Source organism: Phyllostomus discolor, chromosome 7 (genome assembly GCF_004126475.2).
Source record: "Phyllostomus discolor isolate MPI-MPIP mPhyDis1 chromosome 7, mPhyDis1.pri.v3, whole genome shotgun sequence".
Classification (NCBI taxonomy): domain Eukaryota; kingdom Metazoa; phylum Chordata; class Mammalia; order Chiroptera; family Phyllostomidae; genus Phyllostomus; species Phyllostomus discolor.
The window spans coordinates 54,932,012-54,951,317 of record NC_040909.2 but is presented as its reverse complement, the minus strand read 5'-3'; the positions used below and the strand labels follow the sequence as shown (position 1 = coordinate 54,951,317).

At 39.6% G+C, this 19,306-nt stretch overlaps 1 protein-coding gene and 2 long non-coding RNA genes across 5 annotated transcripts in view; 1 reads left to right on the top strand and 2 right to left on the bottom strand.

Annotated features, from left to right (window-relative positions):
- The window catches only part of PTPRG (protein tyrosine phosphatase receptor type G), a 708,699-nt gene that overhangs the window by 403,805 nt on the left and 285,588 nt on the right, over positions 1-19,306 (bottom strand). The window lies entirely within an intron of this gene.
- Positions 5,786-17,015, top strand: LOC118501822. Its single transcript, XR_004904484.1, has 3 exons — positions 5,786-6,112; positions 8,779-8,782; positions 17,004-17,015. It is a non-coding gene; the product is annotated as an uncharacterized LOC118501822 (long non-coding RNA).
- On the bottom strand, positions 15,932-18,029 carry LOC118501820. The gene is made up of 2 exons (XR_004904482.1): positions 16,713-18,029; positions 15,932-16,490 (listed from the first exon to the last, which is right to left on the bottom strand). It is a non-coding gene; the product is annotated as an uncharacterized LOC118501820 (long non-coding RNA).

Here is a 19,306-nt window from a genome sequence, read left to right as displayed (position 1 = left end):
GACCTGAGGATTTGGAGTAAACGGTTCCTTCCAACAGAGACAACACGCCTCACTCTGCACCCAAACAGCCAAGATAAATCTCAAGTCTTTTTCACTTTTTCATGGTGCAGCTCAAATGTGATCCTGAAAAGATCTCTGCAACCTCTATTCATGACAGATCAACTGTCTCAGACCATTCTGCCCTCCAGAGACAGGACATCACAACCTCTAAATATTTAATGCACTTTTTCTTACCTCTTCCAGTCCTCCAACCAGACTCAACTCTAAGCAACTCAAGAGCAGTCTCAACAACTTCTCATATAATTTTAACACTCATTTACACCTCACTGGTGCACCATGTGCTTTCATAGTAAGTGAAAAACGCCAGCTTCAGTTCAATGACTAAATCAATATTGTATCTCCTATAGCACTTGATTGCAGTAACATAAGTGTCAACTTAACAACCATACAGGTTAAGTTTCAGAATAGGGGTGAACAGAAAGGCAGGAAAATGTGTGAAAATCCAGAAGAAATTTAAGAGGCAAGAGAAAAGGGTTACAAATGTCCCAAAGATGTCTCACATTTTTTATTGTTTTCTGCCATGTTAATCACCAAAAGTTTGTAAGTGAAGACAACAAGAATATAACTAAGATTGATGAAGGTGGACAAAAGGAACAAACTTCTAGCTGTGAGATACAAAAGTACCACAGATCTCATGTTCAAAAGGATGACTACAGTTAACACTGCTGTATGATATATAGGAAAGTTGTTACGAAAATAGATCTGAAGTGTTCTCATCATAGGGGAAAAAGCATGTTTCTATATGAATGACAGATACTAACTAAACTCGCTGTGGCAATTATTGCATGTAAGTTAAATCATTACTCTTACAACCTAAACTTATACAGTGCTAATATGTCAATTGTATCTCAATAAAATGCGGACAAAATTAAGTAAATAATGAAGCAAGGGGGAAAAAAAGAATACAACAAGCCAACTAATTCAACCTGTCAAAGTCATTTCAAACTTCATGACATGTATTTTTATATTAAACTCACTTCTGGCTATGTTTTATATCTTAATCCTCAAAGATACTGTTTTTTGTCCTCATGAAATTCTTACTAACTCTTACATATCCCTGGTAAGTTGTTAACCTTAATTCCTTTTCTGAAACAAGATGAGTTTTGAATTAGTAAATGAGACAAAATGTTATTTTAGAGTATACTCTAGCAGGAGGAATTATCCTGCCTGGAGAAATCAGGGGAAGATTTCTGGATGATAGGTCTCCGGTATTTCAGGACTTGTGAAGTGGGCTGGAGCTCTCCAGCTGGAGGGCCATAGGGAAGGACACATAGAAAGGAGGAACACGAGGACCCTCACCAGCACACAAGTGTTAAAGTGCTTGATACACTAATGTGAACAGAAAGACCTTGAGGGGCAATTTGGTTAGAAGATAGGATTTGCAGTTCACCATATAGGTTTTATATATTTTGCTTTTATTCTCCAAGGTTTTCTTACCTTTTCAGTGACTATTAAAATTCTTTTGGAAAGCCCCAAGAAGGATATACAACAAACTGGTGGCCCAGCCTCAAAAACCCTGTCCGTATGAATTGCTAAGGCATTCAACAGCTGAGACCACCTGTAGACATCAGCAGCCCTAATGAGAAATTCAGAACCCTGTAGTTGAAGGTTACAGAGTCAACTCTATCTATTAAGGGAAAGATTTGCATTAGGGTGACCATCAAGTACCTACTAGAACTCTTCAGCCATGATGGCAGAGACCTGAGGGAGCAGCAGAAGAAATGGAAAATTGTGGGTAAGTAGTAAAAGAGGTTTGGAGGGAAAACACAGGATGCTGGGCCACTCATGTTATCAGTAACCATTTCCTGTGTATCTACTTTCTTTAGGGACATACATGATATAGAAATAAATAAAAATAAGAGTTTACCACTACATAATCTAGCAGAATAGACAAACAAGTGAACAGGCCGTTGCAACACAATGTAATAGGGATTCTGAGACAGGTAAACTCAGAGCACCCTAAATTCAGATAGCGATACTCTAAAAATTAAGACGTAGACTGGCAAAAGAAACAAGGTATTTAGATGCATAACAGATTTTAACATCAATAGGAGTATGTGGGATTTCTAAGCTTTTCTGGAAAAACACAGGTAAGTGAAATTGCCCAGAGCTTAAAAACCAAGAATACCTCCTATTCACTGTGTCACCAAGAATGAACTAAGCCAAACCCTCATCTCCAAGATCAATGATTCATCTATCTAATACAATTAGGAGTAACTCCATAGTAAGTGCATTAATGTAACTTCAAAGTATATCATGTAAGAAGTATGGTTTCCAGGGCATTTTGGCTCTCCAAGTGCATAAACCTATTTTAACCAACCTTGTCTTTTAGAAAGTAAACCCGTCTGAGTAAGCCATTCAGCTCAGGAAAAACAGCTTTCCATCCAGCCACTGGCATTGTGTAAAAAGTACATGCACTTGATTGACCCATAATTTATGAGTTTCCCAGATGCTCTTTAATTATGTTTCAAAATGCCAAATGAATTTTCCATTCGGAAAATTGTTCCCAGCTTATGTTCTCAGGAAATGAAAGATTTGGCATATACTTTATTGAGAAGGAGGGACACTGTCAGTACGAATGCCATGTGAGTGGGACTTAATCGAACATGGGATTCCCATCCCACAAAGCTCTTACCGCAGCATGAGACTCAAGGGGAAAGTAGCAGCTGTGTTATGCATGTATGTTGTTATGTATGTGGTGATTGGAAGTGAGGGAAGTGGTTTGTGAGAAGATACTTCAAAGGAGTTACAAGAATATTTAGAAACAGCCTATGCCAAAAAAAAATTGGAAATAAACACACTAACAATCAAAATAAAATATTGTAGTGTTTATACACTGTCTCCATGTTCTAAACTGCTACATGTTTTGTCTATATTTACTTTCATTAGTTGCATGGGAAAGGGTAATAAAAAACCATTTTACAAATAAGTCATGGAGTAGTCTAACACATCGATCTCTAAAGGTGTTGCTTTAGCACTACAAACTGGTAAATTTCTTAGAAAAGACATAGCCACACTAATGCAATCCAAGCAGTTCTCAACCAGGGCCAATTTTCACACATGCCCACCACCACCCCCCTCAGGGACATTTGCAATGCCTGGAAACAGTTTGAATTGTCACGACCTGGGGAGAAAAACTCATACTGGCAACTAGTAGGTAGAGGCCAGCAATGCTGCTAAACATCCTGAAAGACACAGGCCAGCCCACATGTCAATGAACGAAATGGCTTAAAATGTTAACAGTGCTGAGGCTGAGTAATGCTGCTGAAGAGGAAGGCAGGTCTCCAAGATGATCAGAGCCACTGATTATTCTCCTCTGTCCAGGGTCCTTAGGACATCCATCGGGAGCTATCTGAGACAATAAACAGGAAGCCAAGAAGACTGGGATCTAGACTTCGATTCTCTCTTGACCGCTCTAAGTTCGGAGTAGAAGGGGGGAAAAGAGCTGTTGTGTAAAAATATTTGAGTGAAATGTTCTGACTAAAAATAATGAATCTAGTCAACTTTATATTTCTATTTCTAAGAAAAGATATGTAAGTAGAATCTTCCTTTAAAGAAAGAAGCAATCGCTTTTACTATCACTAACTTCCTTGCTATCCTGCTCATGAACAACTCAAGTAGTTAGGAATATCACCCTGTAAAATGGTCAGACAAGAACATAAATGATGTAAGAATGTAAAGAAGGTCACAAATGAGTGAAACAGGCCAAATGGATAGCACAGGGAATGGTAGGGATTGTGGCAATAAAGAATAGCATTCTCTGTCTAACAAGTTCAGTGGCTACCCAGTCTAACTGATCCAATGAAAGAAACATTGGAAATCTCCTGGTGTTGAGGCTACATTCTCTCTCGGTCCAACCCCCGCCACCATCAACAAGTCTGTGTTCCAATCAACATGCTACTGTGTCCAGAGGGCAAATATTTGCAATCACTATCATGCAATTGCCTCCCTTCTTCATCCATATCCCACAGTTCCTGGCTAAACATCATGCAATCACTCTCAGATTCTTTTAGCTCTTCTCATATTACCTGGTTTCAGGCCTTTTCACCCTGCCATTTGCCTGTTTCTGAGTGCATTATAAAATAGAAATTCTAGAAAAGGTGGGGAGGGGATAGTCTAAACAGATTTTACATTTATTAATTTAGTTGTTAATTTGTCTGCTTCTAGCAACTAGACTCTAACTTTCTTAAGAACTACTATTTCTCCAGAACATCAACTACACCTGGTATTTGGTAAGCACTCAATAAATATTTGGTGAACAAATGAATTAAAATATCTGTATTAGTTTGCCTGATGTGATCATTCCATTAATAGAGCCTGAGAATGTGAAGCTCTTCTTTGCGTTAAAATTCAGTGAGGATGCGGAAAAGAGGCTGTTACCTGAACCATCACTGGGTCAATTATCATGTAAACACACAACAAGCCAAGTCCAGAAAAAGGCCGGTATGTTGCAGCTGAAACCTCTGGCCCAGTCTTCCATATCCTCCACTATAAAATGAAATCCAGCTTGTTTCATTATAATGTAAAGACTTAGAGAAGCACCACATAAGACTATACATACACTCTGAGAAGAACATAAACCCTGAAAAACATTATGAATCCAAGGATGTCCAGTCTCACCACTTCCATTCAATTTTCTACTGGAAATTCTAGCCAAAGCAATTAGTTAAGAATAAGGAATAAAAAGCATCCAGATTGAAAATGAGTAAGTCAAACTATCTCCATTCACAGATGATGTGATCTTACATACAGAAAATCCTACAGAAAACCACCCAAAAAGCAAATAGAGCTGAACAAAAAATTTAGCAAGTTTGCCGGCTATATCAATATACAGAACTCAGTGGTTTTTCTATACGCTAGCAATGAACAATACAAAATAAGTTAAGAAAACAATACTGTTTTTAAAAATATCAAAAGAAATAAAATATATAGGAATGAATTTTAATAAAAAAAAAAGTTCAAGGCTGCCCTGGCTGGTGTAGCTCATTAGATTGAGCTTGAGCTGCGAACCAAAGGGCCACTCGTTCAATTCCCAGTCAGGGCACATGCCTGGGTTGCAGGTCAGGTCCCCAGCGGGGGCCGCGTGAGAGGTGACCACACATTGATGTTTCTCTCCCTCTCTTTCTCCCTCCCTTCCCCTCTTTCTAAAAATAAATAAGTAAAATCAATAAAATCTTTTTTTAAAAAGTTCAAGGCTTGCACACTGAAAAGTACAAAGTGTAATGGAAAGAACTTAAAGACCTAAGTAAATGGAAAGACATCTCATTTTCATATATCAGCAGGCTTCAAGTTGTTCTAGTATTCTGGTCTGAGCTGATCCTGAGGACACAGAGATGAAGAGCCTAAATGCCAACAAAAATGAGCCATCCATCTGTCTAGGGTTTCAGTCTCTTATTAATCAACATTTATTTTTTATCATAAAGTAAAGAGCCTTATGGCCACACAGCTCATACTTACCAATAGTTTTCGTAAAAAAATTTTAGAACTTCAAGCCCTGGCTGGCGTAACTCAGTGGATTGAGCGTGGGCTGCGAACCAAAGTGTGGCAGGTTCGATTCCCAGTCAGGGTACATGCCTGGGTTGCAGGCCATGACCCCCAGCAACTGCAAATTGATGTTTCTCTCTCTGTTTCTCTCTCTCTCTCTCTCTCTCTCTTTCTCTCTTTCTCTCTCTCTTTCTCCCTCCCTTCCCTCTCTAAAAATAAATAAATAAAATCTTTTAAAAAAATTTAGAATTTCAGTTTATTGCTTATCAAAAAAGGAAATGAGGTGAATTCCATAGGATTTATTTCTGGTGAACTTATGTTGATTTTTAATAATGACTAGTGTTCAGCCATTCATAGGCTTGATTAGATTTTCTTTCTATTACCATATGGAAATAATTGAAAAGGACCAAGAAATCCTAATATACACAGGTTATTGATATTACAGCGTAACATGCATTACTAGTTAAACCACATCATGAATACATCTATAAATTATCAAATCATATCAAATGTCCTGCATTCCAACTCCAAAGGTTGTAGAACAGTTCCACTGTGTTTTACAAACCAGGTTGTGTCACAACTTGACACAACCAAAGTTGTCACAACTGAAACAGAAATGCAAGCTAAAGCAAACTGGTGCTCACGTTTTATATTTCCTAGCCTGACTCAGCAATCAATGATTAATAGAAAACCGAAAACAAGAAAAAGAATTAAATCCAACTGGCTCATGTTTACTACCCAAGTCACTGAACAAGGAAGGCTCTGGCACCCAAATGGATCTGTATCATTCAGAAGACTTGTCCGGTCTCCCAAAATTAATGTCTTTCCACGTGCTGCAGTAAATTCCCAATTTTCATGAAAGGCCCCATCCATAAAACAGAAAATGTTAAGTGTTTTGAAGAGTTTTGGTAATAAATGCCAGAATATGTTCACCAATTCTGATACCCTGACACTTCTAGTAAAATCTGCCTCATACAAAAAGTCCCAAATTTAACAATAGACATCTCAGGAAGAACTTCTCCCACTTAATAAGCCTTGGCAGCATTTCAAATTAAATATTCTATTGTGCAAGGAGCTAATTAAGATTAAATCCAAAGAATGATGGGGACATTTACTGTACTTTCAGTAATTATGGGCACATTCTATGCTCAAGAATTCAACTTCATAATTTTGAAAAGTGTCACCACTAACCCAATAAATTGCACAACACACACAGCTTGTTTGGAGTTTAAATATTTTGGAACTAAACTGATCCTTTCCTTTCATCAACAAGCATTCACATTACACTTTCTCCTTAGTACCATCATTTTCATTATTTCAGTCCCACTGCATCAGATGTTTCTCCATGTTAACATGTTAGCGTTCTCAGTATGGTTCTGACATGCAATCAAACAGTAATTGCTTTTGCTGCCAAGGCCTACACACAACCAGTGAACTTTATTCTGTTTAGAATATTTTTATTAACCACTGCAATATGATCAATTTCAGCACCTCATTTGGTTGGATTTTTCCTGTTTCTGGACTAATGATAAACTACAAAGTAACCAAAACTAGGTACCTGTGTTGCTTCTCTGAGGTTGACTTATTAACCCACTGCTGGGGGCCTAAGCATTTGCACCCCAGTTCAAAAACACACAATTAACCTCTGAGGATGGGCCCCCATTATTACACAACTCTCTACTGCAGCAGAACATTCGTGTTCTCAGTGCGCAGGGCAAAAACACCAAACTCGAAGTCACACTTCTGGGCTCCATGCATGCTCACACTGGTCTAAAAAATAAATAAACGCTGGAAATCACAGGGTTTAAATATGACTTTTTTTCTTAGGAGATTAAGTAGAAATGATTTTTATGTTTAAACCCAGACACGGATATCTCAGAAATTATAGTTCAGATACCAAACAATTGAAAAGGAAGGCAAAGATTGCACAAGACAAAGATTCCATATTCTCTGATACAGAAATATAGGCCTGAATTAAAAGTTACATTTGTTAATACCCAAAAAGGGGAATACACAGAGATGTTCAATACTTTATGAGTGGTATCCCAGACAGCTGAAATTCCCATTAAATACATTACGACAGGTTAAAAGATATAACATTTTACAGCAGGTAAATGACATAAGGTAGAAATATATGTACTGAAGAAAGTCATGAATTACTGATTTGCACAGGGAGGTAAGCTACAGAAAGGCTCATGCAGAATGATCACATTCTGATTAAGATATTACCAAGGTACACATTTGTAAACTTGAAATCCTGGATTTCTACCTAACTTTTGACAGTGGGGGTTGGGGTAGTATGATATAGGGATAATGTGAGAGGCAGTGGAGACAAGAATAAGTCAAAGGAAAATCACATTTTTATATTGCTCAATTTTTCACTATTACTTTTATTACAAGCATATTAGTTTCATAATAATATTTTAAAATGCCAAGCACTAACCTCAACATGCTTACTAATGTAAATCCCCTCAATTTAATAAATTAATTTATCATTTAATATTCAGAATCATCACTCATGGTCTTACAATTCATAAAACTAACACATTTGTTCATTATTTACATGAAATGCTATTGAAATTGCTATCTAGATTAGAAACTACAATTTGTTTTGTTATACATACTATGCACTGCTTTTTAAAACAACCAGTTTGTATTGAACAAATTTTACAATTACAGAAAAGTTGTAAATTGTATAGTTTCCATATCCCTCTTACCCAGCTTCCCCAAATGTTGTCATCTGACATAACCACAACACAATTATTAAAACCAGGATATTAACATTGGTATGGTATTACTGAACTGAAAAACAGAGCTTGTTTAAATTTTAGTAATTTTTCTCTTAATGTTCTTTTCCAATTCCAGGATCCCTTATTGCATTTAGTTATTTCTTCTACTGGTCTTTCATGATATTGACAAGAGAGGACTTCCTGATCAAGTACTGTACAATGGTCCTCAATTTGGCACGTCTGACGTCATCCCAGAAGTCGAGTGAGGGTACACATATTTGGTAAGAACACAGTGAAGGTGATATTGGGTCCTTCCTCATTACTGTTTTTAATTGTAAAAATGCCTTTCATCGATATTGAGCTATCAAATATTGACATTTTTAAGCACCATTTGTCATTTTTTAATAGAAAAAATGGCTTTTACTCAATCATAATTAAGACTTGAAAAAATAGGGGTTGGGTTTCAATCACAAGGTTGTGTCTCACACCTTGGGTTCTTATCAAGGGGAGTCAAGAACAAATGGAATCTGGCCTATAATTCACCTTGATTCTACACTTCTAGAAGGTAGGAGTGAAAAAATAAATTCAACTGTCTCTCCAAGCTTTGTTCTCCAGTTATACCTCTGCAAAAAATAATGCACTTTTAAATATAATAGAAGGACCTTGACAGTCTACAACTGTGTGCGTGTGTCAGCCACAAATCCAAACAGACAGCCCTTCATTTAAAATGTCTGAATCCCTAGCTCTCCAAGTCCCAAAATATAAACATAGAGCAAACAGCTCTTTCTAGTCACTAGATACCTTCATTTCCAAGTTCTCCTTATATATAAAGATTGGAGTTTACGGATTCATCAAATAGCCTATAAAACTAACATTAAAAACATTATGATTCCCTAAAAGAGGATCCTCTCTGTTTCAAAGCCTTTTGCCTCACAGATGGAATTCAAGTGCTTCTGAAGCTAGCCCCAGGCACTCCCAGGGCCCTTCTGGACTGGCTCTCTGAATCATATCAATAGGAAATACTTCTGTAAGTGTCAGTGCTGAACCAGGATGCAGCATAAAGAAGGCTCCAGGCTTTATTAATATTTGCTCTTCTAAGCAGGTCTGCACTTTGACATAAGATTTCAACACAAGGAATAGGGAAGAAAATAAAAAGAGGGATCAAAAGCCAGAGCAACAGATTTCATCAGATCTTTATCCACTCTGAATCTCCCTTCCTTACAGAAGGGCCTGCGGCTGTAGGAAAGGAGGCGGGAGAATTTCCAAAGATAACAATTTTCTGTTCTTGTTTACCCTGTTCACCATTTAGGAGTCCCAGCAAAAATGTTAACATGTTTGCTTCTGTCCTGACCTGCTTTGTCTTTCAGTTCTACACAAGAGTTAAGTCTTTGATGCCAGATTCATTTTATACTGAAATGATACTCATGTGATGAGACCCTGTAACCCCAGCTTTGGACCTCACCTACAACTCTCTCATTAGGCCATGGGCAGGATTTCTGAACCTCTGCACTACAGACATTTGGGTCTAAATAATCCTTTGTTATAGGGGAATTCCTGTGCATTGTAGAGTGTTTAGCCGCATCTCTGGCCTCTACCTACTACATGCTGGTAGCACACTTCCTCAACCTCAATTCTTAACAATCAAAACTGTCTTGAGACATTGCCACAGGTCTCCTAGGGAGCAGCACTCCTGGTTGAGAACCCACCACAGTCCTACACCAAGTCCTACAAATTTAAAGTGAATGTGGGAGTAAAAAGAGAAGGCAGAATGGGGTAAAGTATTGTGGGTGTTTAAGTAAAAGGGGAGGTATTTACCTCTTTGATGGAAAAGGCACCCCCATTGCAGAATGCCCACAAATTTGACATTATCTTGTTGCCTTTAAGTACCCAATCCATCAGCATTACTCAAAACTATATTTGCATGAGCTAGATGAAACCCTGGAGAGAAATACATTTGCTGAAACTTAAAATTTGACAGACCACAACCTGGACAGGCATTGGGAGAGCATGGATGAGGGGCTCCAGCCCAGGGCTGAGCTCTCCAAAGGCATCATCAGATAGTGCACACAGCACTTACACAGCAGCATGTGCACAGGTCACGTCGAAGTTGTGACTCAGAGCCTCACCCAAGCACAGGCCTCCACATGGTTTGTCATGGCTGCATGTACAAGGCTACAGTCCTTTCTTTTTCCCTAAAAAAAATCATTTTTGGTGACGGCACACCTGGTAGACTTTTACAGTGGACAACACACACACAAACTTGAGAGCATAAACTATCCAGGGTTGGTTGAAGGAATCCAGCAAAGGTTGCCAGGCCCATGACTCCCAGCCCCCATGCTGAGGAGTGGCTAGGAGAAAACATAGGGCAGTTCCCTTTTGTTTTGCTGCCCAGGGAGAGCCTGAGCTGCAGGGATGAGTGGAGTACGGAGGAAATGGCACAGGCTCAGTGCTTAGGGCTCTGGACTCCTGTGGCTGAGAGGCTGATTCACAAGATCTGTGGCTATGGTCCTGTAACTGCATTTTGGAGTTCCTTTTCGCACAGAAAACTGTAAGAAAAAGAGCTAATATTTATGCTGTGTCAAACACTGTCTGGTATTTGAATCAACAAAATAACTGCATTCCCCACCTACCACTCTGCGGACACTGTTTAACAGGCAACAGGGAAGAAGCCTGGTCTTCTAGGAAGTAGAACATGGGGTGGGAAAAACTACCTTCCCCCTCCCATAAACCAAATAGCCATACTCACACAAAAAAACTTCTCATGCCACTCATTATCAATTTCTTTTCCTTGAGGAAGTACTATCACATAAAAGTAAATGCCATGTGCAAATCATAATATATCCTCTATTATTTTTGGTTTTTTCTACAAGCTATCTAAAATTAAGTAATATTTCAAATGCCCAGAGACAATAAACTGACAGTCACATAGCCACTACTATTTAACAAGACTTAATGCCTTGCTATATTTGCTTTAGATGTTTTAATATTAAAGATATAGAATGTTACAGGTACAGCTAAAATTTTATCCACCTTGATTTGTTGGACCTGTTTATTCACTTTAGCAGCTACAAGGTTCCCCAAGGGATGAATATACAACATATATTAACCTACCGCCTGGTAAAAGTCATTCAGATTGCAGCCAGCTCCTCCATCACAAACTGTTATGACCATTCTTGTATATGTTACCTAGGCTACAAGTATCAAGAGTTTCTCTGACTTAAAAATGGACTTACCTGATCATAAAGCATAGAAATGTTAAGCTTTACTCAATTACTAAATAGCTCTTCCCAATGGTTGTATCAATTCACCCCCACTCAATGTCTCTGCTAAAAAAAAAAAAGGTCACATTTTGCAACTCTATTATTTCATTTTTGACTCTTCATCATTTCATTGATGGATCGGTCTAATTCCAAACCAACTCCTCATATTTTCTAAGATGGATCTCAAATGAGAAATACAGTTCCTCAGAAAGCATATTCTTTTTCAAATGTAGCACTTTTACCAGGCTGGTACTTCTGCTCAATTTCAGGATTTTTCTGGGAATACATGAACTAGACATGCAAAAGTCTCACCTGAAACCAGCCCAGAGATTGCTCGCCTCTTGAGAAAAGCACACTACAACTCATTGCGGCAGGCAGCTGGAAAAACTCCCCAGGAAGAATGACTGTGACCCATTCTATATACATCGTGCTGCACTTCACAGATGGTCAAGAAGAAGAAGAGTGTGGCTCCTGCTGCATGAGCACTTAGGCCCAGGCCAGGCAAGGCAAGCTCTGCCAGCATCGCCAAGTCATCCTCAGATGGGGAAATGGGCTCAGAGTTATAAGTAACTTGCCCAAGATCACAAAGTTAGTGAGCCCCAGAGCCAAACACTAGAAAAGCAACTCATTCTATCTACCTCCAGACCCAACACGCTCACAAAGTGTTTCAAACACCAACTATGCCACTTTACTACAAGTGCACATCATTTTCCACAGGAAATGTATTTATTTGGCCCAATCTTTTCCATAACAAAACATTTAAAAAGTGTGTTTGCCTTACTGAGGTTTCCACAGTAAATGCTGTACATGAGAAAAGCTCTGTTATCCTAGAATCAGCTGTTTCCACACTTGGTTGAATAAAGTGAGGGGGTATTTTCAGCTGCTGAAAACTTTGAGGTTGGCTTCTGAAATGTTGTGCAGGAGGACTCGGGTTTAAAATACAGATCAGTGGTTTCTTAATGCCTATGGCCTTAAAGTTCAGCATCCTTGCTGAGACAGACAGAAAGGAAAAGAGAAAGACAAAGAGAGAGAGGGGGCCATTTATTTCCTTCAAAAAAGAAAGCAAGCAGGTGACTTTGCTTGGGAGGCGCATTTCCAAAAGGTCCTGTTGATTTCCATAACCGTGGCCCAAAGCTATCACCCTCAGAATCAATGGGAAGTGGTACCCAAGATGAATTCAAAAATACAAGGCTAGAGAGAAACAGTCTTTCTCCTGTGCTCCTGTGCAAACCTGTCACATTTAAGGTAACTAACTTGTAACCTAACAGAACAGTTAGATGCTGACAGAGGACATAAAATAAAAATAATTTAAACCATCAGCAAAATTTTCTTTTTTTTTGTAAAAGTTACTACAGATTCTATCAAACAGTAACATCCCATGATCCAACTGGGCCCAGAGAATAAAATCTTTCAATTAGAATCAAATTCCTAGCAGACAGCCAGCATTTCTATGCTTTTTGTCAGTAAAAGGGAATGTGGGGACAGTGGAGTGCCGAAGGGACAGTCAAGGTACACTGACTGCCCCTGCATTCTGGAAAAAAAAAAACTGGAACAAAGAGATGGACAATCTAAAAACACTATTCTGCTTTCCTAAATTCCCTGATTTGAATATTCACCTATACCTCTTCTACTGCTGATTTCTACACAGTAGTGATTTAAAAAAATAAAATCCCTAGCCCTGGCTGGTGTGGCTCAGTGGACAGAGCATCAGCCTATGAACTGGAAGGTCGCTGGTTTGATTCCCAATCAGGGCAGGGCAGGGCACACACCCAGGATGCGGGCCAGGTCCCCAGTTGGGGACCTGCAAAAAGCAACTGGTCAACATTTCTCCCACACATCAGTGTTTCTCTCCCCCTCTGTCTCCTTCCCTCCCCTCTCTCTAAAAATAAATAAATAAATAAATAAATAAATAAATAAATAAATAAAATCTTAAAAAATAAAAATGTCTTTATAAAAAAATTCCTAGTCAGATTTATTAACTGAGCTTTGGTAAATAATTTATTTCACAAACAGAATCCTAACCTAACCCAGTTACGATGATGATTGCCTCTATTATTGCCAACATTTCAATAGAACTTTACAGTTTATACAGCACTTTTGAAGATTTTATACAATCATATGATGCTCAAAACTGGAAGGTAAAAATAATTTTTTCCACTTTACAATTGAAAACTTAGCATCAGCAAAGTATACTGTGCATAAAAACTATTTATATGTATTTCCAACAAAAGGCAGAAAACAATGATATTTCTACAAGAGCATATATACACTTTTGTTCTAAAATGATGGGAAAAATCATGCTGGGCATTTTTATTTCACGTTTCCTTGCTTGGATGATTTTAAATCATAGTATTGTATTTTAATTAACTAAGACAATATGCATCATCACTGCTTACTCCCTCATTTAAAAAGATACTTGAAATATTTTCAGAATTCCATATTGAAGTGTTTTATCTTAAAGCCCTAAAACACAGATATCTGGAATAAACCTAACTCCTTCACAATGGCTCTTAAATATCTCTCAAATACCAATATTCCGATCTCCTCTACTAGAAATAATATTAATGTATATATCAAAGAGGAATAAAAATGTACATGTCCACAAAAATAACATTTATATTTCAGGTCAGAGCAGCTTTATTTACAACCCAAAATGTCCATCAACAGGCAGGGAGATAAGAAATTTGAGGTAGCAACATATAATGAAATAGGACACAGCAAAAAGAGAACGAAGTGTTGTTATGTGTGCAAATACACAGGCAAATCTCAGACACGCTGAGAGGAAAATCCAGGCACAATAAAGTGCTTATCATATGGGTCCATTTATAGAAGACTGAGAACAGACTAAACTTGTCAGTGGTCACAGAAATTAAAAGAGTGGTTACCTCCAGGAAAGGACAGCTAGTAGGTAAGGTGGGTGTGCAAGGATCTGTGTGAGGTGCTGGAGACATTCTCTTAGTCCACCTGGGGGGTGGTTACGTGGACGTCAGCACATGCTCACCGAGCTGATCAGGGAAGGAGAGTGCACTTTATGCACAACTATGCCCACTTTCATAAAACAGAAAGAGTGCTCACTCAGTGGCCCAGACAGGGTGACAAGTCTGTGCTCAGTGAAGGGATACACTAGAAAAAGCTATGAACATTCAAAACACCTCTTTGATCAACATACACCACAATCTATACAAAAACTAATAAATAGGTACATCTTGTGTTTTTATTCAATAGCATGTCTAAGTGATAGTCTTTCTGCTAATATTTTGATAATTAAAAGTCAAAAGAAAAGGTAGAATAAAAGTTTTATTTAATCATCACTGATCTATTAGAAACCTAGATTACTTTCTGTGTAATATTATTCATTAACTTAACAAAGCCTTTCCTACACTGTTTTTTGTTTCTTACAATAACCCTAGGAATATATTACTAATATATTACATTTTCCTAGGAGAAAAGAGTTAAGGCTCAAATAAGTTAATGAGCAGTACAATAGGTCTCTTGCAAGGTGCACAGACACTTCAGAATGAAACTGTGGATTTAAAACCTTACTCTGGACACTTATAAGCCACTTATTCTTGAATAAGTCACTTCTCCAAGCCAGAGGTAAGCAAACCACAGGCTGTTACCCAAGAAGAGCCTCCCTCATTCTTTACGCACTGTCTCACAGCTACTTTTCCGCTACAGCAGCAGAAGTGACTACCTGCAGCCAAAACCAGGGGGCCAAAAATGCTAAAATATTCACCGTTGGCCCTTTCCAGGAAAGGTTTAGCAATCTCTACTCTAAGCCTCATGGGCACATCTAAGAAGTTGTTGAGAAAAGTGCTTAAGCAGAAGGTCTGTGCCTGGTGGAGCTCAACCAGCACTGGTGACAGCAAGTGGCAGAGGAGCAGGAGGGTGGGGGTGTTGGTGGCAGGAGGGGCAGTGAAGAAGGAGAGACTCACAGGAGCATTTAAGGGACATAGTCGAGAACAGGCCTCAGGCTTCAGAGCATATCACGGACAACTTTCAGAAGTTCATAAATAAACACACTAGAGTATCTCCTGGTATAGCCAGCCCTGGCTGGTGTGGCTCAGTGGACTGGGTGCCAGCCTGTGAACCAAAGGGTTGCTGGTTGGATTCCCAGTCCAGGCACTTGCTGGGGTTGCAGGTCAGGTCCCCAGTAGGGGGTACATGAGAGGTAAACACACACTGATGTTTCTCTCCCCTTCTTTCTCCCTTCCTTGTCTCTAAAACTAAATTTTTTAAAAACCTACTAGTATAATTTGAAAAGCGTGCAGTAACCTGACAGGAAAGCAAAAATATTCATTCTGGGTTTTGACATTTTTTTAGTTGTATGGCCAAAATACTAAAACATAATTTGTCATAAAGATCTGCTCTTGGACTGACCTCAAGATGTTATTTTTCTTCTGCGCTTCTCACAAAAGAGGACCCAGGGATTTGTGTAATGACACCCCAAATCAAAACAGATAATAAATTCTGAATCCACACTTACACTTTAAAGAGTGGGAAGTATTATGTAGAGAAATCTGGGCATACTCATCACGTGACACAGACCATCACACACTGCATCATCAATATGGAGCCACGATGGGTGGACCAATTATAGATATCTCAGAGCAAAAGTAAAATTAGCAGCAAGAAATGCCATAGTGACTAGCAAGTGAATTCCATCCACCTCACAGTCTGCAGAGCAAGGAGGCGCTTCACAGAGAAGACCAGATTTGTTTTACCAAAAAAGTTCCTAGAGGTGACTGACTCAGAAGTCAGAAATCCCATATTCTGCTGAAATCTTTAATAAAAAGAGAGAGAAAACCACGGATTTCTGAGCAAGTCATCAGATAGGACTTTGTTAGAAATGTGCATATTGAAGCTATTTCAGGTACAAAGACCCACGTCCAAAGGAATTCAAAATAGTAAGAGATCTAGAGACCCTAGCTCTACAAACCTCAAAAACTGTAAGAAACTGTATTTGCCTGGCTGGCGTAGCTCAGTGGATTGAGCGCGGGCTGGGAACCAAAGTGTCCCAGGTTCGATTCCCAGCCAGGGTACATTCCTGGGTTGCAGGCCATAACCCCCAGCAACCGCACATTGATGTTTCTCTCTATCTCTCTGCCTCTATCTCTATCTCCCTCCCTTCCCTCTCTAAAAATAAATAAATAAAATCTTTAAAAAAAAAAAAAGAAACTGTATTTGACCTTGACCCTGCGTTGTTTGCCTTACTTGTGCATACTCAAACAAAAAGAACATCACTTTACAAACAATTTTGTTACAAATTAACCTCAGGGTAATTCTATAAGCCAAATGTGTTCTATTTGACCACCAAAACCTTCAAAATCAAAGTCATGAGAAAAAAATTGAAGAGAAAAAGGAGAGAACCAGGTGGGGGAGCATGAACACCGCAAATAACGGGCCCAGGTGGGATGTCCCAGCAGGTCCTGGGAGGCAGGAAAGCCAGGGTGCTGTGGCAGACATGCAGGAAGTCAAGTCAATGAGATGAGCAGGGCCAAGGTTGTAGAGGGCCTTTCTTCTAGGACTTAGGGATTTTGAAACAGATTTTGAAAGAGGCATAGAATCACAAGAGAGTTGTGAACACAGAGATGACATAAGAGATACTTCATACTCTGATCTTGGGGCTCTTCCACTGCGAGATTAGACAGAACACAATCCACTGCACAGGGGTTTCAGGACATTGATATAAAATATCCAACATCTGAAATGCCCAGTCTGGAGCCGAGCACAAAGCCAGGTCTCAAGACATGTCCCCTGTCTTCTTTGCACATCACTGGCTATGGGAGAATTCAGGAGATAGGGGAATAGGCTTAAGTAAACAGGAGACCTTAAGCACAGTTCCTGCTTATTAAACCACATCACAGGACAGCCACAGAGGAAAGAAACCACAGCAGCTTCTGGTGCTCTAAGGTTGCCTGGAGAGCCATGCTCAGCCCAGCATGGTCCCAAAGGCTCAGACTCCCAAGGAAGCAAGACCACAGCCTCAGACTTGACAATCTCTAGGATCCAGGCTCAGGCAAAGAACTCCTGACTGGGCTTCCTGCACCTTATAAAGGGTCAGAAGTATTTGTTTGTCCCCAACAGCTCAATTTTGAGTTGCTTAAGTGACGGCCTATATCCTCTAGCTCTGTAATTCCACCCCCAAACTAGTATAGGATGGGTACTCAAGGAATCCCTAAGGAGAGAAGGGAGACAGAGCTGAAAGATGGACAGAGGGACAGAGAAGAGGTACAGTGTATAGAATCCAGTTTATCAGTCAGACCAACCTGCCCCAAGGCCTCGCTTGCCACTTACCAAAATGTGTGACCTTGAGCACTTGGTATTACTTCTCTGGGCCTCAATTCCCCTAATTTCAATATGAAAAAAAAAGTTATGAAAGGATCAAATGAATAATTGATGGAAAGAGCTTAGCATATGGTTAAAAAAAAAAGCATTTAATAGTAGCCTGACTGGTGTGGCTCAGTGGATTGAGTACCAGCCTGCAAACCAAACAGTGGCTGGTTTGATTCCCAGTCAGGGCATATGCATGTGCTGCACCTCAGGTCCCCAGTAGGGGCCATGCGAGAGGCAACCACACTTTGATGTTTCTCTCCCTTTCTTTCTCCCTCTTTCTCCCTTTCTCTGAAAATAAATAAATAAATAAAATCATGTAAAAACTTATTTTAAAAAGCATGTAGTTATTAAAGTTATTATTATTAAACAAAATGAGAAATGGGGAAAGACTCACAGACTGCTAGTTCTGGAACTGCACCAACATCAGCCCCACCATATATGCACAGCCTCTTAACTTGCCAGTCACCTGCAGGGAGCCCCTCCTCTTAGCTTTTGCTTCCATCAATTAACTGTTTAACCATTCTCACTCTAGGCAACCAAGTCAGCTCAGTGGGGGTCATTGGCATGTCCCCACGCCCAGTCATTCCTTGTCGGTGGAGGAGGGCTGCAGGGTGTGGGCAGCAGGAGGTAAGTGGGATGCCAGCCACCCAACAGGGCACCATCAAAGCCTGCTGCTGCTGCTGAATCACAGCAACAAGAAAACTTCTGGAGCCAGGAAGCCATCTGGTACTGCTCCCCAGTCAGTAAGAATCCTTGACTCTCATGTCAAACCTTTCTCTGAACCTGGGCTCTATCACTGCAATGTCTCTCTTCCCTACAAACACAGTCTCTGCCAGGATCAGAGCAACCAGTTCAAGAAGGGAAAACCTCTGCATACTTGTCATTTTTACGGAAAGGAGCTATGTCTCTCCCCAACCTCCCAAGTATTCCTCCTTTTTCCTGCCGATCTTCGGCTATACCCACAGACCCACACCCATCTGGGCAGTGGTCTCAGAAGTATTCTAGTTCCTGATCAACATCACCTTCTGCTCCTTTAGTGTGGGCAATATAAAGAGCTTTTCTCCACGTTGTGTCAGGACTGGGTGGGAAAAGTACAGGTGTTTAATAGGCAACACAGAGTAACACAATGATACCTAGGGAAAGCAATCAGAGGCAGTATCCCTAAATAGTGGTCATATCAAAACCAGCCTCTTCCTGGATGCAGTGGGAACAACATTTGCATGAATTATCCTCACCACATACAAGCAGGCACAGAGGAGTTGCCTGGTTCTTTTATAAAACTGTCACAGGGGACCTTTCCAATAAATATCCTCACGTTGGCTGTTCAAAGAAGTGAAAGATTACACCTACAAACAAAACAGAGCCCCTGTGACTAGCAAAGGAAGACTATATCAGCACTGACTTACCTCTGCAGACTTGTTACAGCAACAGCCTGGA